This window comes from Caretta caretta, chromosome 17, assembly GCF_965140235.1.
Source record: "Caretta caretta isolate rCarCar2 chromosome 17, rCarCar1.hap1, whole genome shotgun sequence".
NCBI classification, from domain to species: domain Eukaryota; kingdom Metazoa; phylum Chordata; order Testudines; family Cheloniidae; genus Caretta; species Caretta caretta.
Window position 1 is genome coordinate 622,448 of NC_134222.1, and position 8,730 is coordinate 631,177.

The 8,730-nt window shown below is 56.6% G+C and overlaps 1 pseudogene; it reads right to left on the minus strand.

Moving 5' to 3' along the window:
- Positions 1–384: 384 nt before the first annotated feature.
- On the minus strand, positions 385–8,468 carry LOC125623993 (protein ABHD15-like; annotated as a pseudogene).
- Between the last annotated feature and the right edge of the window lie 262 nt (positions 8,469–8,730).

Genomic DNA, 8,730 nt, shown 5'->3' on the forward strand with positions numbered 1-8,730 from the left:
ACGACACACCCAGCCAACCTTACCTCTGACCCCTTTGCGATGCTGGTACATGGGGACATGGCAGCTCTAGGTGCAATGATACTTGGGGAACACAGCATCAGCCAGTGGTTGTGGTGGACTTATAACGTGCTGGTGTTTGTTATGGAGGCATAAAGTACCCTTGTGGCTTCCCTATGGGGACAGAGCTCAGCTGTCCGGCTGCGGTGTGTGGTAAGCGTCACCTGAACTGAGCATTAGTGTGCAAAGTGGGGGAGTGTGTGTGCACACCTGTGGGTGCATTCATCTGTGAGTGTGCACACATGTATGACAGGTCTGTGAATGAGTGTCCACTGATCCCAGTGAGATGCAGAACAGGAAGGAAGACACCCGTCTTTGAGCTTAAAATAACATTTCAAGCATCCTTTAGTCTTGTCATGGAGCCCTAATGAAGAATGCCAGTTAGCCTGCACACACGGGCAAGGAGGTACAACTACACAACAGGGGTGCATTACAGGTGAGGGCCCAGGAGCGTCTAGCACTGCATCACCCAGCTACGTACAGCAGTTCCAGCCTCAAGAAGGGAATCTATGCTAATTACTTCCTTATTTTTATAGCTACGTGGAGAAAAGTAACAGGCCCAAAATGCTGCCCAGGCAGTGACCCTGAGTCACCCCTGATCATTCTGCTGCAGCCTCCCTCCCGACTCTCAGCTACCCCCATTTGCTTGGACACATGTAAAACCTAGAGATATGCTCACTGCAGCAGGGCCTGTGTCTTCGTATGTCTTCCATGAAGCACTCAGCATAAATTCGGGTGCTACAAAATAAATAAGAATCATTCATCCCTCTCTGTTCCATTGCAGCATAGCACCTGGCTGGGCCCCAATCTTCTAGCACTGGGACATCACAGTACCTGGCAACCATCCACAAAGGCACAGAAACACATCACATTATCACAACCAGGAGCCACTGGCCCTGGGACACAAACACCACTTCTGACAGGGCAGCACCTGAGATGCTGACACCCAGCCAGGACGCAGCACCTCTGTCACGCTGCAGTTAGCATCTAACATGATCCAGTTGTTCACTGAAATACTATGTTCTTGATCAGAGCCGTCCCTTCGGGGTGACCGCTCCAGGCCCTGTGCTTTTGGGGGGCACCAGGCCAGCGCGATTGGCCAGGGTGGTCGGTCCTGGAAGAGACGAATCCATCTCTTTCGCCCTGGGTCCTGCACCCCACTAGGGATGGCCCTGTTCTTGTTACAAAGAGTCACAGTCCCAAGAGCGGGGCCGGGGGGGGAGGGTATGGCACAACCCAGCTGTCTGGGCTGCTGAGACACCATCCAGGTGCAGCTGATGAGACAGTGCTCTCGGCAAAGGTCAGCAGAACGTCCTCCAGATGCCGAGTGAAGAGCAGCTGTCAGTGGGTGTAGGAGCGCTGCCAGCTGTAAATGTCAGGCGTATTGTGGGGGCAACAGGACTCCTGCCTGCAGCCACTTCTGTCCTGGGTGACCTTCAGCACCGGCCGGGGCCCTCTCTTCTTGGCCTGGCCCTTCAGTTTGTCCTCTGTGAGGAGGAAATCCACAGTGGAGTGGAAGAATTCCAGCAGCACCTCATGGCTCCAGAAGGCACCACCCAGGCTATCCTTGAAGAAGCCGCAGTGTCCGCCTCCCTGGGTGAGCACTAGGAAGAAGTAGGGGTTTGTCTCAAACAGGTCGCGGGGCAGCGTGTCCCTGGGGGCCCCACACATGGGGTCGTCCTGGCTGCAGATGCACAGCACTGGTACTGCTACCTCGTCTACGTCCCGCAGAGGGTTGTTCCTCTCCCAGTACAAGTCCCAGGTCTGGGCCTGGCAGAACAAGACCTCCTCCAGCTCCCTCAGTGACTGGCCCCCAAAGAAACGATCCAGGGGAAGAACCTCCCCTAGCACCGTGGCAAACCTGGGGAGACAGACACTGGTGAGAGCCCAAGCAGGAGAATGAGGAGGGGGGACTGTGCTGGGGGAGGTTCATTGATTGAGCATGGGGCAGCTCCCCATGGCTCTATCTGGGATAGAAAAGGCCTTCTCCCTTCGTCCACCTCCCCCAGGGCTCTGCAGCTCCCCACCTTGTGCTGAGAAGCATTCTCACTAACCAGGACTGCTCCAGCTACACCCTAGGGCAGAGGTGGGCAAACTATGGCCCGCGGGATCATCCTGCCCATCCCCTGAGCTCCTGGCCAGGGAAGCTAGTCCCTGGCCCCTCCCCTGCTGTCCCCTCTCCCCCGCAGCCTCAGTGCACCACCAGGCTCCTGGCCCGCGGCTCCTGCCGGGCAGTGCAGGCGGCGTGGCTGGCTCTGGCCAGGCAGTGGGGCTGCGGGCTCCTCTGAGTAGTATGGTAAGGGGGCGGGGGGATTGGATAAGGGGCAGGCGATTCCGGTGGGCAGTCAGGGGATGGGAAACGGGGGGCGGGGGGTAGGATAGGCATGGGAGTCCCAGGGGGCCTGTCTGTGGGCGAGGGTGTGAATAGAGGTCAGGTCAGTCAGGGCCCGGGACAGGGAGCGAGGCGGTTGGATAGGGGATGGGGTCCGGGTGGGGTGGTTAGGGGCAAGGGCCCTGGGAGGGGGTAGTCAGGGACAAGGAGCAGGGGGGGTTGGATAGGTCGGAGGTTCTGAGGGGGGCAGTCAGGGGGCGGGAAGTGGGAGGGGGCCAGGCCATTTGGGGAGGCACAGCCTTCCCTACCCGGCCCTCCATAGAGTTTCACAATGCCGATGTGGCCCTCAGGCCAAAGGATCACCAGCTCAGTCCCCTATCTGCTGATCCCTCAGGATCTCACGTGGGTCCATGGGACAAGGGCAAAAGCCACTGGGATCCCTCAGTGCACTGCAAAGCTGCACTCATGGCATGGTGGAGCTGGGAGGCTGTGGCTCATTGCTTCAGACACGGCAGGGCCAGGCCATTGCTACACGCTGTCCATCTCAGCCCCAGAGATGAGTCACTCACCGGCTAAGCCACACCTTCTGGGACATGAGCAAGAGTTGCTGCCATAGCCAGGGGCACCCAGCTTCAAACCATCCCCGAGGATCAAAGATGGGGGAGATGCAGCCAGCAGCTGTCAGGTGGCTAGAGGAACCACATTCTCCCAGGTAGGAGAACAGGAGCCCTGCCCCAGTGCTCTCCCCCACTGCAAAGAGCAGGGCCCCTGGGCGCTGGGAGCGGATGTACTGGATGGCTTCTCGCAGGTCAGCAGGATCCCCATACGGCTGCAGCGCGGTAGTGCTTAGGGGGCAGCCGTTCTGGCCGCGGCGGTTAAAGACAACAGGATGGTAGCCATGAAGGAGTGCCACGTGACATAGCTAGACCAGACAAAGGGAGTCACTGTGAGTGCCCTGGGAACAACAGGGAAGGACAGCCTGTCTGCTCGGAGGGCCCCACCCCCGGGCAGCTCTACCAGCTGGTGGGTTAGGGCAGAGCCATCCCTTGGGTAGGACGCATCGGGGTGACCGCTCTGGGCCCCATGCTTTGGGGGGCCCTGTGGGCTGGTGCGATTGGCCAGCATGGTCAGTCCTGGAAGAGACAAATCCGTCACTTCCGCCCTGCCCCATCCCCCCCCCCCGTCCCGAGGGACGGCCCTGGGTTAGGGACTCAGACACCAGGAGAAACCTGTGATCACACCTGGAATCCAGGTCAGGATTCTTCCCTGTGGCCATTATCTATGTCTTTATGAATGACCCAGGTGATGGGTCTTAGAAGCCTGTTCCTCTGCTCAGTGCCATGGTATCCCTGCCTGGAATGTTTCCCTCATTCTTCCTTTCCTCAGTGTCCTGATCCCTGGCCATGCGGCCTTGGTCCCTGTCTCCTGGCCTCGGGCGCCACATGCAGGCCGAGGTTTGCAGACGTGCTCACTAATGTGGGCATCCAACCAGAGACACCTGGGCTGATTCCCAGCGTGCTGAGGACCCACCGTCCCACTGAAGTCAGTGGGAGCCGCAGGCTCTCATGGGGGCTGGTCAGAAGCTGAGGCACCCAAATGAGCAAGCACGTTGAGCACTTGGTGCCTTTAATCTCTGCGTCAGCCCCTCCATCCCCAACTCAGTCGTGTGCCCATCTCTGGCCTGCTCCCACTGGGATAAATCCATCTATTAATTGGGTGAAGCCAATACAGTACCAGGGGAGTCACCCACAGCCCCCGCCCTGCTGCAGCACAGCCCCAAACAGCACTGACCATTCAGCTTTCTATCGCACCATCCACTCACCTCTAAGTCCATGAGCCCTACCCCTCACCCTCATAGAAGATCAGGGTTGGAAGGGACCTCAGGAGGTCATCTAGTCCAACCCCCTGCTCAAAGCAGGGCCAACCCCAACTAAATCATCCCAGTCGGGGCTTTGTCAAGCCAGGCCTTAAAAACCTCTAAGGAAGGAGATTGCACCACCTCCCTAGTAACCCGTTCCAGTGCTTCACCACCCTCCTAGTGAATAAGTTTTTTCTAATATCCTCCCTGGTCTCTCCCTGCAAGAGGGAGGTTTCTGCCCCAGATGGTCAGGTGGGTTGGCTGCATTTCCCATGTGCAATGGCATTTTGTTATTTTCTGCCCTTGCTTCCCATCTCCCTAGCTCCCTTTGTTTGCAACTCCTCCCAATTCAGCATCATTGGAAAATTTAACTGGCATCTTCTTTACCCCTTTCCAGATGGGCATCACGTAGGGGGAGGGTTTAAATAACAGGAATGATTAATGAAGCTGTTAAAGAAGATCAGCACTAGGTGGTGTGGAGTGGGCAAGAGCATCAAGAGGTGTCATAGGGACCCAGCACATGTGCCGTGCTGCAGTTGGGGTCGTGTGGCACTAGGTGTGGGTGCCACTGACGGGACAACCTGGACTCAGTTGCACCGAACAGCAAAGGGAGTACAAGCTTTTCTGACCCTGAGACTGGAGTTAGCTGGGGAGCTCTCTGGCTGGTATTGACTGTGTTGTTCTAACTGCACTCACAGGCTGTGGGCTGGCCCTAGTGAGGTGGCACTAAGGCCATTTCTGGTAAGGTGAAGAGAGGTTTAAAGATGCCCAGAACGACCCACGTCTCCCAGCCCAGTCCAAGAGAATCCACTGTCTTCTCTGTAGATTCAGCTTGTCAGCTCTTGCAGCAGAGCCAAAGGGCAAATGGGGTCAGTGGGGTTGTGGGAGGATGGGGGATAAACCTCAGCACTAAATCCACTGTTAGCAGCGATTGCTAGGGGACCACTTTGGTGCTGGGCAAGGAACACACTGCTGGGGTTTATACACAGCCTTGGATAGAGAGCCTCTGCCTCGGGCAGCTGGGAGACAGACTGGAGCTCCATGCAGCTGCCTAATGGGAACAGCCTGTTCTCCCTGGTGTGGTTGTGGGTGTGGGTGTGGGCAGGGGTTATGCAGCAATTCCCTAAGTACAGTATACCCTTCCAAATCCTGTGTGACCCCCTATGTTCTCCAGCCAGGCACAGCACTCATCCCCACTCAGCCCCAACCCAAATAGGCCATAGTGCTTCCAAACCCTCCAAACAGCCCACTTCTGCCCTGAGTCCCACCTCCCCACAAACATACACATTGTTCTGCCCCTCAAGGGTAGGGATTGGCTCCATCTCTGCGTCCTGTTGCTGTTTGTCTAAGGAAATTCTCTGAGCTGTAGCTGAAGGGGTCGGGATCATGGTCCCTTTTTCTACAAAGGGGAAAACTGAGGCGCAAGGAGGGGAAGTGACTGGCCCAAGGTTACCCAGTAAGTCAGTGGCAGAACCGGGATTGCAGTTCCTAGTGCCCAGCCCTGTTGCCCGTCACTGCCAGTCCCTCCCCCTCATTACCTTGCTGATGTTGCGGGTGACCTTCCCGAAGGAGTTGGGGACAAGCAGCAGGACAGGTGTGCTGCAGATGGTGGATGTCTGCCTCCTCTTCTGCTGTGCTGGCCCCACTGCCCAGTCCAGTGCCACCAGCCCTTCATCGCTCAGCTGCAGATAGGTCCTTACAAAATGCACCCTGCTATCCAGGGGCCCCATCATGCTGGCCAATGTCTGCAGGGTGGGGAGAGCCCTCCATGGCCAGCTGGCTTCGCATAGGCTTTTCAAGGCCTGGCACTGGCTCTCCAGGTAGGTAGCCAGCGCAGAGGGCTTGCAGACTAGCTGGGCCCCAGAGCGGCTGGGAACTTTTGCTTTCCGAACCCAAACCCGGACACACAGGAAGATGAGCAGTAGGAGGAAGCCCAGCCCCCCACCCATGGCAGCATGGCCAGGACAGAGCCTTCTTGGATCACAGGTCCCTGCTCCTCTATGGGCTCTGGGGGGCTGAATCACACACAGCCCTAGGGAGAGGAAGGAGCTGAGCCCAGGGGGCTGCGCTATCCAGACTTCCTCAGCAGACTTCCCTCCAGAGAGGACAGGTTTCTAGCATGGCAAACTTCAATCTTCTGCTTTGGTAGTGAGAGAGGGTGGGGGTGGCTGGGGCGTGTGAAGCAGCAGCCTGGAGGAGGAGCTGCAGCAGTTTCCGCGTAGGTCCCAGACGCAGAGAGAGAGAACCACAGAGACCAGAGATTGTCCATTAAAGACTAACCCTTTGGGTGAGGGGGGGGACTTGGGGATGGGGTGTGTGTGAGGGATGCTGTGGGGAGAAAGGCTTCACTTGGCTGCTGGGGCAGGCAGCATCTCAGCACTCTGCACCTACCCCCTCCGGGCACAGGAGTGAGAACAACCCCAGTCCTAGGAGAGCGGGCAAAGCAAAAGGGAAACCTGGGGAAGACAGAGCCCAGGACACCCAAAGCAAAGGGCAATGGCTACTCTCAACAGCAGGTTCAGCAGCTCATGAGCAAATACAGAAGAGAAAAGGAGTTAACATTTCCCGTCCCTTATTCTCAGACTCTGGCCCTCAGAAGCAGCATTTCAAATGCTCCAACCCAGGGTTGGACGTCCAGGGCAGATGCATGGGCAAGAAGCAGGAGAGTTAACTGGGCAGCGCTTTCCAGCCTGCTCAGCGGAGCGGCTGAAATCCCCAGCTGTACTCACAGAGAACAGCTTCCCACCTCAGCAGCACTGTGCAGAGGTGGAGCACCACCTCCCTCTGGGAGCACGGCCAGCCACACCCACCATGCAGCTCACCCCTTAGCACTCACAAACCACGACATAGGAAGCATGACAGCTGATGACTAGACCGCTGGTGGCACAAGCCCCACTGCCATTCCTTGCAGCAGCAACATGGGCTCTCTGCAGAGCTGGGCCACATGGAAGCCAGGAGAATGGTCTGTTTCTCCAGCAACAACTGCCAGATCTTGGCCATCTGAGCTATGCTGGCTAAGGAACCCTGACTGCCTTGTCTAGATCTCAGACCAGTCCTGCCTGTAGCTGTGCTGAGACCAGACAAGTCTAGTCGGGGGACAGGGCACCAGAGCAGCAAGAAGCAGTGTCTAACCCCACCATCCTCCAGGGCATTTGCGTGCCTCTCACACACACATAACCCCTGCTGACATTCCACAGGGAAACCCATCCAGACACACCTCCAATGCATGTGAGAGTCCAGCCAAAAAGCAAACCTAGGCTGGCTCCCAGGGATAAAGCCCTGGCTCCAAACCCCTTTACCCACAAGGCAAAGACCTTACTCCAAAGATCTTACCAATCACCCATGTCTTGGAGGCCTCCCAGTCAGGATCCAGGCCAGGCCACAGCCCAGAGATGGCTTTGGTAGCGCTCACAGATTAGTCTCGGTTTGGTGTGAGAAACAGTGTGTGAGTGTGAGTGCAGTAAAGCAGGCACACCCAAGACTGGGTTAAGGGTGCATGTGGGTCATTGGCCTTTTCTGATCCAGGAGTGCTTAATGCTCCCTTAACATTGTTTTGTATGGAACATGAATGAACAGCATCTGCAGTGATGCTAGCAGGGATACAACAACCAAGAACTATTGATCTCTTGTTCCAGGTCATAAACTGATCACAGGAAGGGGTCAGGCAGAAATGTGTCCCTAAGGGACAGCACTGCAGGTGCATTAGGTCTTCTCCAGTGCATCCTGCACTGGCCACCATATAAGGCAGACCGATGCCCAAAGGGCAGGCCATCCCACACCTCTTCCTGAAGATGCCAATTGCCCTGGGGGGTCTCTATCAGTACATGGGCTTCCCCTGAATGATGCACCAGGTGATTTACAGCCTGTTTTGTCCCTTGTTTCTTCACTGACCTTCCTGCTGCCTTGAGGGCTGTTTCATCCCCACAAATAATTACTCAGCAGAAGTTGCACAAGTCCCTGAATCAACATTGGTGAGAACAGGTGCGGCCAGAGCAGGAACTTGTAGCCACAGCACCAAAAGCAGCTGAGCAGGTACCACTAGGAGGCTGCGGGGCAAGGAAAGGAAAATCGCATCCCAAACCCCCAGGCCTGGGAAAGGAGGCGTGACTGGAACTGAAGGACACAGACAGGGCTGCAGGCTCAGCACCAGGAACTTAGCCCTTCACAAATGAAAAGTCTCCTTATTAAAAGTAATCCACATCATGCAGTGTCTGACACTCCCCCACAGAGGGCCCTGCCTCCTCTGGGAGCCATCTGGGCTAATGGATGCTGCCTGTTTACCCTGGACTCTTTCCTTGCACTGAAACAAAAACCCACTTACCCATGAAAGCTGGCGTGAGCAAGCGAATGGGAAGCTGTGATGGTTGCAGGACCCTGAACAAGGAGCTCACAGGATGTGCTGGTGGCGCAGGGAGTGGATTCGTGACACTGTTGCTCCCAACTTCTGCTTTCTCTCTTCCTCTGTTTCTTTCTCTGGGCCAGG